This window comes from Hippocampus zosterae, chromosome 13, assembly GCF_025434085.1.
Source record: "Hippocampus zosterae strain Florida chromosome 13, ASM2543408v3, whole genome shotgun sequence".
Lineage (NCBI taxonomy): Eukaryota > Metazoa > Chordata > Actinopteri > Syngnathiformes > Syngnathidae > Hippocampus > Hippocampus zosterae.
The window spans coordinates 2,987,781-3,003,606 of NC_067463.1; the positions used below are offsets into that span (position 1 = coordinate 2,987,781).

The window sequence follows — 15,826 nt, forward strand, 5'->3', positions numbered from 1 at the left end:
GAAGGCAGAAGGTGGAAGTTTGGAGCCGCAAGTGCCCACTTCACAGCGGCTGACATTACATCATCCCACAACGGCGCAAACGCCCATTTCTAACTGCACCCCTCAACAGAAATAAATGCCAAATGGAAGAAAATCCCACCCAAGCACACAGTTAAGACAGCATTTTGGCAAAATCCCCACACATAGATGTTAAATAAATGATAAGCTACTCACAGCTTTGTTGTGGTTCAAAGGTCTGAATTCATCTGACACTTTTTAATTGTTGCAGTAATTATCTTACGCAAGGCTCTTACTGGTTTACTTGGTTAAATCCAGGAGGTAACTGGATAATATGGACTGGAATATCACAGAGAGAACTCTAGTGCTCATGTTGAAATGTTGAGATATGAATGTCTTTAACCATTGTTCAGCTTTGTTAGCACTTTGATATAGCTGACTTGTCAGAACATATTAGTGGAAGGTTAGCAATTGAGGTCATCACAGGCAAAGTCCCCTGTCATCCAAATAGAGCATTACCAAAGAGATGGGGGTCATGAGATGGAAGTAAGAATAGATTGTCCACAATGCTGACATTAAGTTTTTTTTGGAATGTCTCCACTTTTATCACGACTATTTTACTTTGAGTGTGTTGCCAGCTTTTTGTCGCAATGTGTTAGCAATGTGACATGAGAATGGATTCAAATAGCCGTGAAGGGCAAGATGAGGCTATGCAGCTAATGGATACATTAGTGGTGAATCACATCTTCAGCAATCGCATGTGGCTAAAATGGGCGGACTGGTGATCGACTGGTTAGCGCATCACAGTGCAGAGGTGCAGGTTTCGATTCCGGCGCCAGCCTTCCTGTGTGGACTTTGCACGTTCTCCCCATACCTGCATGGGTTTTCTCCAGGTACTTCGCTTTCCCCCCACATTCCAGAAACATGCCGTGCAGTTTAATGGAACACTCTAAATTGTTCCTCGGTGTGATTGTGAGCGCGGATGGTTGTTCGTCTATGTGTGCTCGATGATTGGCTGGCAACCACTTTGGGGTGACCCCCACATACTTCCGAAAGGCACCTGGATAAGTTTCAGCATGCCCCGCAACCCTTGTGAGGCTAAGCGGAACAGAAAATGGATGCATGTATGGATGGTTTCAATAGAAGTGTCAAAAGTATTCACGTTCATTCCTCAAGAACCCTTAAAATTAGGAGGGCCCGCTTAAGGACCCTCCGTCATCTGTTAAAACCAATCGCTGATGCACGTCGTCAGCTGAGCACATGTGTGAACATGTTATACGTCTTTTAAAAGCTGAGTTTCTGGAGATTTGAATGGTACCCCACATGTTGCAATTGTCAAATTTGAACCGAAGCTTGGGGAGACTTAAACTTTGATCCCGTCGTGTTTTCAAGTACTAATCAACATTCTAAATCCATTTTCAACGCAGATTTGGTGAAAAGAAATTAGACGAACATAAGAATCACAATTTTTTTCTGTTTTCAAACATCCATAGTTTAGTAACAGGAGCACTTACACAGATTCTTACTGTATAGGAGAAATATTCATCATGATAAAATTTAGAATATTTCAAAAAGACCAAAACTATGCTGATAATCCAAATGGTCCAAGAACAGCTACAAATTTACTTAGGGGGGGAACCTTTCCATAAGCGTTTTTGGCAAAGTTGCCCTCGGTTTAGATGTAGTAGATTAATTATCAATTCCAGCTTTTTACTCAAGTATGGTTGGAAGAATGGTTTCAAAAATACTTACAAATTATAAAAGTAAAAGTAATGCAAGGAAAAAAATATCGTGAAGCAGAAGTCAAGTCAAACATTTTCTTCATATGTTGTACATGCCCTGATAGTCTTAACAGTTTTATACGAAATCTTAATGCGGAATAATAATTAACCAGATAAATCCTCCCACACCATCATTTTTGACTTGACTGTAAATACATTGGTAGGAGAATGTTAGAGATGGAGCTACCAGGTAGGAGACAGAAAGGAAGGCCAAAGAGGAGATTCATGGATGCCGTGAGGGAAGACATGCAGGTAGCTGGAGTCAGAGTAGAGGATGCAGAGAACTGGGAAATATGCAAATTAATGACTCGCTGTGGCAACCCCTGAAAAGGGACAAGCTGAAAGGAGAAGAAGAAGAGAGGGCAAATACATTAATATGCAAAAAGTACTACTGAGCATTACCGTGTGGTACGTGGAGCGGAAGATATAATGACTACCGATAGTTGCCTAAAGTATTTCAGTGGTGCAATAAGTCCAACTTCAATGTCGTGTTATGACTAACCTTTATTATTAGGTTAGTGTGCATCTGCCTTCCTCATCCACTTTCCATCCCAGATACAAGTGCTCAAAGTGAGTTTTCTAGATAAGGTGAGAAGCTCGGTCATCTGGGATGGCTGAGAGTAGAGCCGTTTCTCCTCCACGGCAAGAGGAGCCAGATGAAGTTGCTCGGGCATATGATTAGGATGCCTCCTGAACGCCTCCCTGGGACGACCCAGGACACGCAGGAGAGACTGTGTCACCCAGCTGGCCTGGGAACGCCTCGGGATCCCCTCGGGAAGAGCTAGAAGTGGTTTCGGTTGCTGTCACTGCTTCTGTTGGTTAGTTTTTGTGCCTTTCTGCCATGGATTTTTGTTTGTATTGCTTTCACCTTGTTTTTTGTGTCTGCCATGGGTTTTGTTTGTTACTTTGGATTATTGATGTTTTCAGTATTTTGTTTGTTCTGGATTTGGTTTTCTCAGTGTTTTCTTAATATGGTTTGACACATTTACCCTGCTCCTCCCTTCTGCGTGCTTTTTGGGGTCCTCCACCCCCACGCCTGTGACAATGACAAAACTGGCCAAAAATGATTAATGTTACTTCCAAATATTGCACAGATCAATAATATAACTGAAAATAACAAGAATAGATGTATATAAATTCAGATTTGGCTAAAGTCAAATTTCAGATATCATACAATGCCCAAAAACTTGCAATATTGAATCACAGTCTCTTTCTTGCCAGCAAACCATGGCATGTATTGATAAGTACCCAGATATAGCAAACAGCATGTGTACTTTTAGCTAGGGCTAGTACATTACTTGGCATTAAATATAGCAATAAATCAAACTCACATGATCACATTTGTCTGAAGTCTAATTCACTCCCACACCCTTGAAGCCCCTTGATAATAAACTTTCACCTTACCACAACATGCCTTTTCAAGTTCAAAGGTAAGTTTTTGAAAGCCATTAGCCGGTTCATAAAGTTTGCGGTGCATATGAAATTAGTTGCTTTAGAATAACACCTCCAAGTACAACCCCGGATGTGCCATGTTTAGCTCATTGGCTACGAACCGCCTTTTAGCTGGTACTCGTTTGGGAGATGGAAAATGTGCAGGTGCAATGCATGTACTATCCAATAGTGTCGGAATGTTATATGTTTATAATTGTCATCCAATCGCAATTAAAAACAATCTATCCTAGCCTGAATTCTCCGGATTGGTGATTTGAACAATAATAAACTGGAATGAACACAATCCAATACAAAGTAGTTGCAAGGCTTTTTTGTGTGTGTGTCTGTGTGTGTGTGTGTGTGTGTGTGTGTGTGTGTGTGTGTGTAAGAAGTTAAAAGTACTGTGCAGCTTTTTGCATAAAAATATAAGGAGTAGAAGTACAAAGTAGGCTGAAAAATAACAACTCCATTAAGGGATATAAATACCCCAAATTTTGACTGAAGTAAGGTTAAAAACGCATCGTTTCTTTGTTGAACCTTTAACAGAAATTTTTTTTTTGAAAACGACAACAAATTGGTTCCTAATCAAGAGCCTGCTCCTGTCATTCATTTCAAAGAGCGGACTCTCAGAACTGGAATGGCGAACGACTGAAAACATCACTAACAGCACAGCCACCCTTAACTTCTGTTTTAAAACAAAGACAAAAAAAAAACGTCCCCAAATAAATAGCTCAACATTATAATTATTGTTATTATTATTATTATTATTATTATTATTATTATTATTATTGTCGTTAGATGTAGTGTAGTAGTAGTAGTAATTTACACAACAATTAGAAAGATCAGACTTCTACACAAAACATTTTTCACCTATCGATTTTTGATTTTTACTCAGTTCAGTAGTTTTTATTATTTGATATTTGACTGCTAATCAAAATGTCACATGGTGACATTTTAAATGACCACCCATCCATCCATTTTCATTGTTTGTCCTCTTGAGGGTCGGAGCTGCGCTGGAGTCTATCCTGGCCGAATTTGGTTGAGTGGCACGATACATCATGGACCAGTCATTAGTAGGAATAGAACCATTTTCAGTTTGTAAACAAGGATGATGTAATCAGGTTAAATGTGCATTGTCGGCGCATGAAGAATGGCAAGGTATGCTAATGTTTACAAGCCGACTAACTGTAAAGGATTGACTTAAAAAATCTATGGAAAGCAATTTTCCAATCCTTATGGGATTACAGAGTGGAAGGAAGATGTTGCAAAGTGGGCCTATGAATTACATTCATTTTTATTAAGTGGAGAAACGTAGTGTTTACACAAGAGAGAAAATTGGGTCATCGTCAACAGAAAGGAGAACTACACGCTCACAGCCAACTCTCTTTGCATGGCAGGGTGCGAAATGTAAACAGCTAGTCTGCTAGATTTACGTCTATCATGAAATGAAAATAGAGTTCATACTTCTCAAGAATGAATTTTCATTCTTGTACTGTTTTTTTTTTTTTTTTTTTTTTTTTGTCAGTGCAAAAAAGTGCTCTATGTGCTTCTTTTCAAAGCAGCAGGATGGCCACTGTGTTGAAATGATGAATTTTAAGTCAGCTTGATTTGTTCTGTCTCCCCATGCAGGAGGCAAGACCAATACGACATGATCCCATCCGTGGCGAAAATGAATGCATATGTGCTGATTTTTGGAAGAATCCGGGCAGTCGCTGCCATAAAGATGTGTGGAAGCAGGAATGTGAACGAGTCATTGGATACATTTTAAAAAGAAATAAAATCCACATTTTCAGTCATTCTTGCATGTTACATGTATATATATATTGGCATGTCGGCTTCACAGTGCAGAGGTACCGGTGTGGAGTTTGCATGTTCTCCCCGGGCCTGCGTGGGTTTTCCCCGGGTGCTCCGGTTTCCTCCCACATTCCAAAAACATGCGTGGGAGGCTGATTGAACACTCTAAATTGTCCCTAGGTGTGAGTGTGAGCGTGGATGGTTGTTCGTCTCTGTGTGCCCTGTGATTGGCTGGCAACCGATTCAGGGTGTCCCCCGCCTACTGCCTGAAGATGGCTGGGATAGGCTCCAGCACCCCCCGCGACCCTTGTGAGGATCAAGCGGTCCAGAAGATGAATATATATATATACACACACAGTATATACTGCAGTCAAACCTCGGTTTTCGTCTATAATCTGTTCTAGAAGGCTGTTGGAAAACCAAAATTGTTCGAAAACCGAAACCACACTCTTTTTAAAATAAAAATGTTTACTGAACACATCTGCTCACAATGGAAAGCAGCACGAGAAACCGTCACTTCCTCGTCTAAACGAGGAAGCGTCACTTCCTCGTGTAAGGAAGGCGCGAGGAGTCAAATGGTGCATTCAAGTGCACTCTGTTCGAGAACCCTGTCACGTCTCGGACAAGCCGAGTTAAGTCTGGATCCCAAAAACGTAGAAGTAAACAAGGTCTCCGAAACAAAAATAGGTTTAATGCTTATAATCGCACCGACAAAGAGGTAACATAAAGCGCTGGTCAAAACAAGGACCAGAGAGAACATAAACAAATAACAAAAAGTGCTTGCACAAAGGCAAGGGAGAAAATTAAAGACCGCCAATACAAACTAAAACAATGTATCAAAATACACGCGGGCGTAAAGCCAAATCACAAAACCAAAATCGTACTTACAAAAAACAGGTGTACCGAAATTGCAAAACACGAAACACGACGAGGTCAATACCACAATAGTCCATGAGCAGCGAGAATAGCAATACCTGAAACAATACTCCGACACAGGTGCAATGCAGAAGAGACCTTAAATACAGGGTTCACAAATTATAGATTGGCAGCAGGTGCGTGCCGAAGTCCGCTAATGCCACCTGCTGGCCAGACCAAAAACAGTATCATGACAAACCCATTTTCCGTTGTAATCCAAGGTATAAAAAAAACGTAGATTTTTTTTTTCATTTTCCAAACAGCTTTATCCTCAGTAGGGTCACGGGGGGTGCTGGAGCATATCCCAGCAGTCTTCAGGCAGTTGGCTGGGTAAACCCAGAACTGGTTGCCAGCCAATCATAGGGTTGACGAACAACCATCCGCACGCACACTCACGCGTAGGGACAATCGAGAGTGTTCCATTAATCTGCCACGCTTGGTTTTGGAATGTGGGAGGAAACCTGGAGAAAACCCATGCAGGCACGGGGAGAATATGCAAACTCCACACAGGAAAGCCAGAGCTGGGATCGAACCCACAACCTCTGCACCGTGAGATTGACGCGTTAACCACTGAGTCACCGGCCGCCCTTCACATTATATTTTACATCGAAATCATCATAAAGTATTGCATGCTTTCTATACGAAATTGACTTTCTTAATCTTTATTATCAAGCATTTGCTCAAAACATTGCAACCATGATCTAATAGCTCCTGACAGAGTAGTGAGAAATGGAGCAGCCAATTGTTTTTATGCAATACGGCATATTTTAATTGGTTATTTAGCTGCACAGTGTAGACCAGGCAGTGGTGTACAGTCAGGGCCCGCAAGGCCTTCTCTGCTGGCCAAAACTTGATCAGAAATGCTGACCTACATTGACAATTTATGTAATATTTATGATTGTTATTTATTATTTTTATTCATTTATTTGCTGCATTTGTTTTCACAAGTGTGTCTTGGTCGCCTATCTTATTGTAGTGTGTTTGTTATATTTTATTTTTGTCCAATCACATTTCAGCACCTATGTGTACCATCCATCCATCCATTTTCTACCGCTTATCTGGACTCAGGTGGCACGGGCAGCAATTTTAGCCGACTTTCCTCTCCCCATTGACTTTGTCCAGCTCTTGCGAGCGGGGGGATCCCATGGCGTTCCCACCGATGTGTTGCCATGTCGATTTAATCTGCCAAGGGCCTTTAGAACAAGGAATGCTGAAACATACACAATACAATACACAATACATGCTGATTTGTATAGCGCTTTCACAACAGCGGCAGCTGTAACAAAGCGCTTTACAAAACAGTTAACATAAAGTAAAATAATAAACACAACACATAACATAAAACACGGACAGTCGTGCAGTCCTAACCACTTTTCCGTCACACGCTTTGTTGTTTGAAGCAGTTTGAGATGAAAGAGGAGAGAATCAAAGTGTCCTTTAACCAGTGGATCAGAGACGTCATGCTCAAAATGGGCACACGTCGGCTACAAGCTAAGTTTCAAAGTCAACAAAAAGCTGTAGCATCCATTGACGAAAAAAGAGATTGGTTCACTTTTCCTGTCCCATGGAAATCCATTTCAATTCCAAGCGGCGACTCTCGGTTCCAAATACGCATCGGCGCTCTGCGCCACCGCTTCTCTCTCCTCATCCTCAACTTCAGCGTCCATCCATCCAGCCGCACCAACGCCAACTGTCCAACAGCGCTGACATAGCCACTGAACAAATCGGGGTTGTGAAAAATGCTGCCCATTACTGGCGCAAAAAACACAAGCGCCCCAGGTCTGCCCAGCACCGACAGTCAATGGCGCCGACATTCCTCATCTGTGCTGGTACAGGCGTGCTGCCGAGAAGGCGCAACCACCAAGCACAGATACTGCTCCTTTGACGAATGTCGTGGCCAAAAAGCACTGAAAACAGTCCATATCAGGTCCACACAATGAAACAACAAACAACATGTGACAAAACAAAAGACAAAAACAGCAAAAAAGAACAAAAAAGCAAGGCTCTTGAAGAGCACTTGCCGAAGGCTGCCTACTCGGGCGCCATCTTGGATCTTATATCATGACATATGATATAAAAATTAAAAAAAAAAATCCTCATCTCACCCCTCGGGTGGTGTCCGTCCCTCATTCAGCTCGGGTCCTCTACCAGAGGCCAGGAAGCTTGAGGGTTCTGCGCAGTATCCTTGCTGTTCCCAGCACTGCACATTTCTGGACTGAGATGTCCGATGTTGTTCCCGGGATCTGTTGCAACCACTCATCTAGTTTGGGGGTCACTGCCCCGAGTGCTCCGACCACCACAGGCACGACTGTCACCTTTACCTTCCAGGCTCTCTCCAGCTCCTCTCTGAGCCCTTGGTATTTCTCGAGTTTCTCATGTTCCATCTTCCTGATGTTTCCATCACTTGGGACCGCTACATCCACTACAACGGCTTTCCTCTGCCCTTTATCTATGATCACGATATCTGGTTGGTTCGCCATTACCATCTTGTCAGTCTGGATCTGGAAGTCCCACAGGATCTTCGCTCTGTCATTCTCCACCACCTTTGGAGGTGTTTCCCATTTTGACCTTGGGGTTTCCAGTCCATACTCCGCACAGATGTTTCGGTAGACTATGCCAGCCACCTGGTTATGGCGTTCCATGTAGGCTTTCCCTGCCAGCATCTTACACCCTGCAGTTATGTGTTGGATCGTCTCAGGTGCCTCTTTGCACAACCTACACCTTGGGTCTTGTCTGGTGTGGTATATCTGGGCCTCGATGGCTCTGGTGCTCAAGGCCTGTTCCTGAGCAGCCAGGATGAGTGCCTCTGTGCTGTCCTTCAGGCCAGCCATCTCTAGCCACTGATAGGACTTCTTGAGATCAGCCACTTCAGTTATGGTCCGGTGGTACATCCCGTGTAGGGGCTTGTCCTCCCATGATGGTCCCTCTTCCAGCGCCTCATCTTCTGTTCCCCATTGTCTGAGACATTCTCTGAGTACGTCATCCGTTGGAGCCTTCTCCTTGATGTATTCATGGAGCTTGGATGTTTCATCCTGGACAGTGGCTCTCACACTCACTAGTCCCCGGCCTCCTTCCTTTCGGCTTGCGTACAGTCTCAGGGTGCTGGATTTGGGATGGAACCCTCCATGCATGGTTAGGAGCTTTCGGGTCTTAACGTCCGTGGTCTGAATCTCTTCCTTTGGCCACCTTATTATTCCTGCAGGGTATCTGATCACTGGCAGGGCATAGCTGTTTATTGCCCGGGTCTTATTCTTGCCATTGAGCTGGCTTCTTAGGACTTGCCTCACTCGCTGGAGGTATTTGGCCGTAGCCGCTTTCCTTGTTGCCAGTTCGAGGTTGCCATTGGCTTGTGGTATACCAAGGTACTTGTAGCTGTCCTCAATGTCTGCTATTGTTCCTTCTGGGAGTGAGACCCCTTCAGTGTGGACTACCTTTCCTCTCTGAGTCACCATCCGGCTACATTTCTCAAGCCCGAATGACATCCCGATGTCGCTGCTGTAGATCCTGGTTGTGTGGATCAGGGAATCTATGTCCCTTTCGCTCTTAGCATACGGCTTTATGTCATCCATGTAGAGGAGGTGACTGATTGTAGCTCCATTTCTGAGGCGGTATCCATAGCCTGTCTTGGTGATTACTTGGCTTAGGGGGTTCAGTCCTATGCAGAACAGCAGTGGGGAGAGTGCATCACCTTGGTATATGCCACATTTGATGGACACTTGGGTAAGTGGCTTGCCATTGGCTTCAAGTGTGGTTTTCCACATCCTCATCGAGTTCGCAACGAAGGCTCTTAGGGTCCTGTTCACCTTATACAACTCCAAGCATTCAGTGATCCATGTATGTGGCATCGAGTCATAGGCTTTCTTGTAATCAATCCAAGCTGTGCACAGGTTGGTACGTCGGGACCTGCAGTCTTGTGCGACTGTTCTGTCAACCAGGAGTTGATGTTTGGCTCCTCTACTATCTCTACCAATGCCCTTCTGTGCTTCGCTCATGTATTGATCCATGTGTCCACTTATCTTAGCCGCAATGATGCCTGACATGAGCTTCCATGTTGTGGAGAGACAGGTTATTGGCCGATAGTTGGATGGAACTGCACCCTTCGAGGGATCCTTCATGATCAGGATCGTTCGCCCTTCGGTTAGCCATTCTGGGTGAGTCCCATGCCTCAGCAGCTGGTTCATTTGTACTGCTAGGCGCTCATGGAGTGCTGTGAGTTTCTTTAGCCAGTAGGTGTGGACCATGTCCGGGCCTGGTGCTGTCCAGTTCTTCATATCTGAGACTCTTTCCTGTATGTCTGCCACTGTTATGGTAACTGGGTTCTGTTCAGGGAGGTTGCTGTGCTCCTCTCTCAGGGTCACCAGCCATTGTGCACTGCTGTTATGTGCAACCTCCTTCTCCCATATGCCTTTCCAGTACCTTTCAGTTTCCAGTCTTGGTGGGTCGGCTCTGTTGTTAGGACCCTGCCACTGAGCGTACACTTTCGCAGGTTGTGTTGCGAACAGCCTGTTTATGCGTCTGGCCTCATTCTCTTTCGTGTACCGCTTTAGGCGACTGGACAAGGCTTGGAGCCTTTGTTTGGCAGTTTCGAGTGCTTCAGGTATGGTCATCTGGATGTACCTCTCGGGTATCGGCCTTTTCATCACACCTCTCTGGGCCTCCGTTAATTGACTCACATCTTTCCGGGCCGCCTTGATCTTAGCCTCCAACCGCCTTTTCCATGGTGGGTAACGTATCTCATGGCTTCCATGGTTGCTCTTATAGCCCAGAGTCTCCAGGATCACTGATGCTGAAGCGTATATCAGCTCATTGGTTTCTGTGATTGTTACGGTAGGGATCGCCCTCAGTGCTGCATTCACACTTTCTATGAGACTTTCAGATGGTACTTCACATAGCCGTTGTAATCGGTTTCTAGGTTGCCCAGCTTTCATTCTCGCCATGATCTTAGCTTTCAGGTCAGTTGCTGCCTCGCTCAGCATTTCATTCATTGGGGCTGGCCACCCAATCTCATCATCTGCATTCATTGGGGCTTGCCTCCCAATCTCTTGTATGACCTCCTCCTCTGATCTGGCAGCCTGGGGCCCTTCGCCATGGAACCTGCGTTGTACCTCATCAATCTCAAGTTGAGACAGCAGTTGCCGTTTGTAGATGTTGGAACACTGAGCTACTAGTTGTTTCGTGGTCAACCGTGACTGTGGGTTTCGAAGTAACCATTCAGCCCACATTCTCTGCATGTAACCCCTCTGACTCGGGTTGCTTGAGTAGTAGCATTCCAACAGAGCCATGTTATCGCCTCTCGCCCATCTCCGCTTTGTTCCAGTAGCCCATTTTTCATCAAGGTGCTCTGGTTCCCCAGCACCTGACGCAGACCTTGTTTGGCCGGGCGACGTCTGAGCCGGCATGTCATTCGTTTTATTGTCTCTCATCATTGTATGAGGTAGGCATTAGCGTGAAGGATCTTGCCCAAGGACCCACACTGGATGGTGTTATGTGCTCATAATTGCCCTAAGCGGGATTCGAACCACCGTCTCCCGTATGCCAAACCGATGCCTTACCAACTGAGCTATCCAGCCATATATATATATATATATATATATATATATATATATATATATATATATATATATATATATATATATATATGACATAACATGACACATATGGACTATAAGCAGTGACATTTTTTTTTTTTTAATAAACCAATCAGTCTTCAGGTTCGCCAAACTAGAAACAAGGGCCTACAGTGACTATGGCAATTTTCCGTTCTCTGGTAGGTTGATCAGACATAAGTAGTCTTCATTTGCACAATGGGTGCCACAGGAGGTTGAATGCTATACGTTCAAAGTTCATTTTCAGGGTGGATTATTGGAGAAAAAAATGTCCATGTTGATAGAAGAAAGGTTTGCCAACCATTGTGGCTTGCTTATTTTCAACCTGCAAATGGATGTATTTGGCACTTCAAGAGAAGCATGCACAATATGAAGGTGCTAACTCGCCAGCTTTAACACTACGGTTTGTTAAGGAGCTCTGGCGGGCAAAGAGAATGGATAGATGAGTGCTACAGATTACGTTCTATAAATCGAAATTGTGAACTGATCCAATTTGTATTGTATTGCAGAGGGTTGGAGGAAAATAAAGGGTTCACAATGTTTCTTGATTTAGCAATAATAGCATTCATCCCAAACAACCAAAATCTCTCTCTCTTTCTTTCTTTCTTACTTTCTTTCTCTCTCTCTGTCTCTCTCTCCCCCCTCTCTCTGTATGCATGGTTATATTGTGCTTTTTTAAGATAATTTTGTAAAATTGCGACAATAGTTGTGGTATTAAAAGGAGTATTAGGTCACTTAAATCCCCACTGAAGGCCAAGGTCTGAAAAACAGTACCTGACATTGACAGTGACATTTTCAAAAGTGAAACTTAGCACCAAGTGATCAGACTGCACATAAACTTGAATTTCAGACATTAGCGATATCGGTTGTGGCTTTACCAATGCTGTATCATGAATGATAATGATGATAAATGACCATAAACATAAAAAATGAATGTTGCAACATAGGTCATTTGTTCCTACTCCATTTTGAAGCATGGTTTACTTAATACCACTGAGCAAAGTGTTTTTTGATGAAGCTTGTATTATCCCCCCCACACCTCCTCAAATACGTTTGATTTCGTTTGATCCCTGATTCCCAGTGACTCAACAGGGTTGAAGCAGGTTTGCGAGCAACGCAAATCACTTCAATGGGCTCTTCCTGTGCAACACAGTACATTTATTTGCAAGTTGTGACAAAATAAACCTGACCTGAGAGCATGTAAGGCTGTGTGTCAGGTGAGGGAGGAAGGGATTTGAAAACTCAAGCCGAGAAGGAACACTCAACAGCTGCTTGTTGAAATAACAGAGACTGAAATGACAGCGCCACATGGCTCATATTACCCACTTGGGCTTTTAATAGGCTAGCTAGCTTGACTGCAGTGAGAAAAAAAGATTCGTTTTGCGGTACAGTCGCCTGATCACATATCATAGATGAAGGTGTTTAAAAAGTTATGTTGATGGAAGAATATATCAAGCTTGCGTGTTTTGCAAAAAGCCAGAAGGAAATGTAATGTCAGATATTTGAACACTGCATCCAGAAAAAAAGTCCTCAAGGGTCAGTCTGTTTCTGTGTAGTATTTTAGTGCTTGTGACATTTTATTGAATCAATCAGCTTCCAGTTGCAATTCCAATGACTTACGTGGGTGGCAATGTTTGAGCCGTGTTCCTGTTGCAGCAGCACTCAATTCCACAAGTGGCTGGTCAGGATTTGGGAAAAAATATTTTGTCTGAGGGCGGCCCGGTAGTCCAGTGGTTAGCACGTCGGCTTCGCAGTGCAGAGGTACCGGGTTCGATTCCAGCTCCGGCCTCCCTGTGTGGAGTTTGCATGTTCTTCCCGGGCCTGCGTGGGATGCTCCGGGTGCTCCGGTTTCCTCCCACATTCCAAAAGCATGCGTGGCAGGCTGATTGAACACTCTAAATTGTCCCTAGGTGTGAGTGTGAGTGCGAATGGTTGTTCGTTTCTGTGTGCTCTGTGATTGGCTGGCAACCGATTCAGGGTGTCCCCCGCCTACTGCCCGAAGACAGCTGGGATAGGCTCCAGCACCCCCCGCGACCCTAGTGAGGATCAAGCGGCTCGGAAGATGAATGAATGAATGAATATTTTGTCTGAGGGCGGCACAATGGTCCAATGGTTAGCACGTTGACCTCACAGTGCAAAGGTGCAGGGTTCGATTCCGGCTCCGGCCTTCCTGTGTGGAGTTTGCTTGTTCTCCCCGTGTCTGCGTGGGTTTTCTGTGGGTACTCCGGTTTCCTCCCACATTTCAAATACATGCATTGCAGGCTGTTTGGTCCCTAGACTCTAAATGGTCCCTAGGTGTGCATGTGTGTGCGAATGGTTTTTCGTCTGTGTGCCCTGTGATTGGCTGGCAACTGGTTCAGGGTGTCCCCCACCCACTGCCCGAAGACAACTGGGATAGGCTCCAGCTCGCCCCGTGACCCTTGTGAGGATAAACACATCAGAAAATGGATGGATATTTTGTCTGATTTATATTTTGCTGAGACATAGGTTGTGAAAATGATGAAGAAGAATTATGACTCTTGGCATTTTGCAGGGAACTGGATTCTTCTTGACTCCACTGACACAATTTTTCTTAGTTTCGTCTTTCATTACCACAAACAACGTGTAAAGAGAAAACCAGTCCTCCTTAAACACAATTTTAACACACAATCTTTGCCTGAGCCTGACAGCCTCAGCTGTGGCTTGTCTTCCTACTCATGAATAGGACTATATAATGACTTTTTGATCAGACTGCAGTGGCTATGCATGCATTGAGCACCCCAGCAAGGGGGAAAACTGATAAAAGGCTGCTCTGTTGCTCTCTTAGCACCTGTATAAACATGAATGCATATGAAGCAGATTTCCCACCACCCATCTGCTTCTGCTCCATGCAAAAAGACTTCTCAGTTCTTGCTTCATTTGCTTGTCAGACAACCTGTTGGACTCATCGAGCGAACCCCAGGCAAAGAGTTTTCCTCATTTTGCAGTTCAATCGCACATAAGATCACACAAATTCTTCCAGATATGAGGAAAGATCTGCATGTGATGGGAACGACACTTGGCTCTATATTCATAGATAGTGCAGCTTCGCTCGAGCGTAAAAACAGGTGTTTCCTGATTTTCGTTGATGCAAGCCTCAGTGCGCTTGTCTAGTAATTTGGTTCAGCTCTCTGCACCATGCAGGCCTTTCCGCTGTCCACAGGGTGTTTCCTTTGACGTGTGCCTGGTGCAGGAGACGATTTGTTGACTGACGTTAGACTTACCTTGGCGCTCACTGGGACCGTGTCTCAGTTTTGCTAGTGTCACACAAATTTGGTGAATTAGGCACAAGCGAACAGATTCCAAGCTACTGCAGCTATGCGTGCTGGATATCATCGTACTTCATTCACAATCCGAATCATAGTACGAATGTCATGGGCAGCATTTTTCTCAGCCCCGCTTTGTTCAGCGAAAATGTTGGTGCTGTTGGACAGTCTGCGGTTGGATGGATGGATGGCTTGTGGATCCCATGATGAGAAGAAAGGAGCGTCAGCACAGAGCCCTGATGCGTATGTGTAACTGGGAGTCGCAGCTTGGAATTGAAGCGGATTTACATGGGAAGGAGATGTGAGCCAATCTCTTTTTTCGTCAATGGACGCTACAGCTTCTTGTTTGCTTTCAAACCTAGCTTGTAGCAGACGTGTGCACATTTTCAGCATGACGTCTTCAATCCACTGGTGAAAAGGACACTGAGTCCTCTTTCATCTATTACTGTTTCAAACAACAAAGTGTATGCAGGAAAAGTGGTTAAGATTGCACGGCTGTCTGTGTCTTATGTGTTGTGTTGTATTATTTTGTCATTTTATGTTAACTGTTCTTTTGATGGCGGCCCAGGCACCCGCAGCAGCTCCTCTCTCCTGTGGTTGAGAGGAACGAAATTTCATCTGTGTTTTATGTTGCACATAGAGCACATTTGACAATAAAGTTGACTTGAACTCGAACATGAATCATCATGATCTTGATTAGATATTTTTGAAATCATCCCACAGACCATGCCAGAGCTAAGGTGGGTCATATACAGATGAAAAATTGGGGTGGAGGGTGGTCACTTCACATTTCTTTGTTCTCTCAAGCTAACTTCAAATCATCCAATCGAGTTTCTTCTTCCACCTTGTGAAAGAAATCAGCGCACCTTTCCCCACATGGTATTTAAAGGGAATGAAACTAGCCGCTTCGATTGGTGGTGCATCAAGTTTGCTGTGGCTTAAAAAAAATAATTATGTGCCACAGTTTTGCCCCTGTGCAGATTTGCCCAGGGCCTTGCTCCAGACTTGCATTGAGCAT

At 44.3% G+C, this 15,826-nt stretch overlaps 1 protein-coding gene across 5 annotated transcripts in view; it reads left to right on the plus strand.

Moving 5' to 3' along the window:
* The window catches only part of LOC127612980 (potassium voltage-gated channel subfamily KQT member 5-like), a 192,063-nt gene that overhangs the window by 34,430 nt on the left and 141,807 nt on the right, over positions 1–15,826 (plus strand). The gene's annotated exons all lie outside the window — the stretch shown is intronic.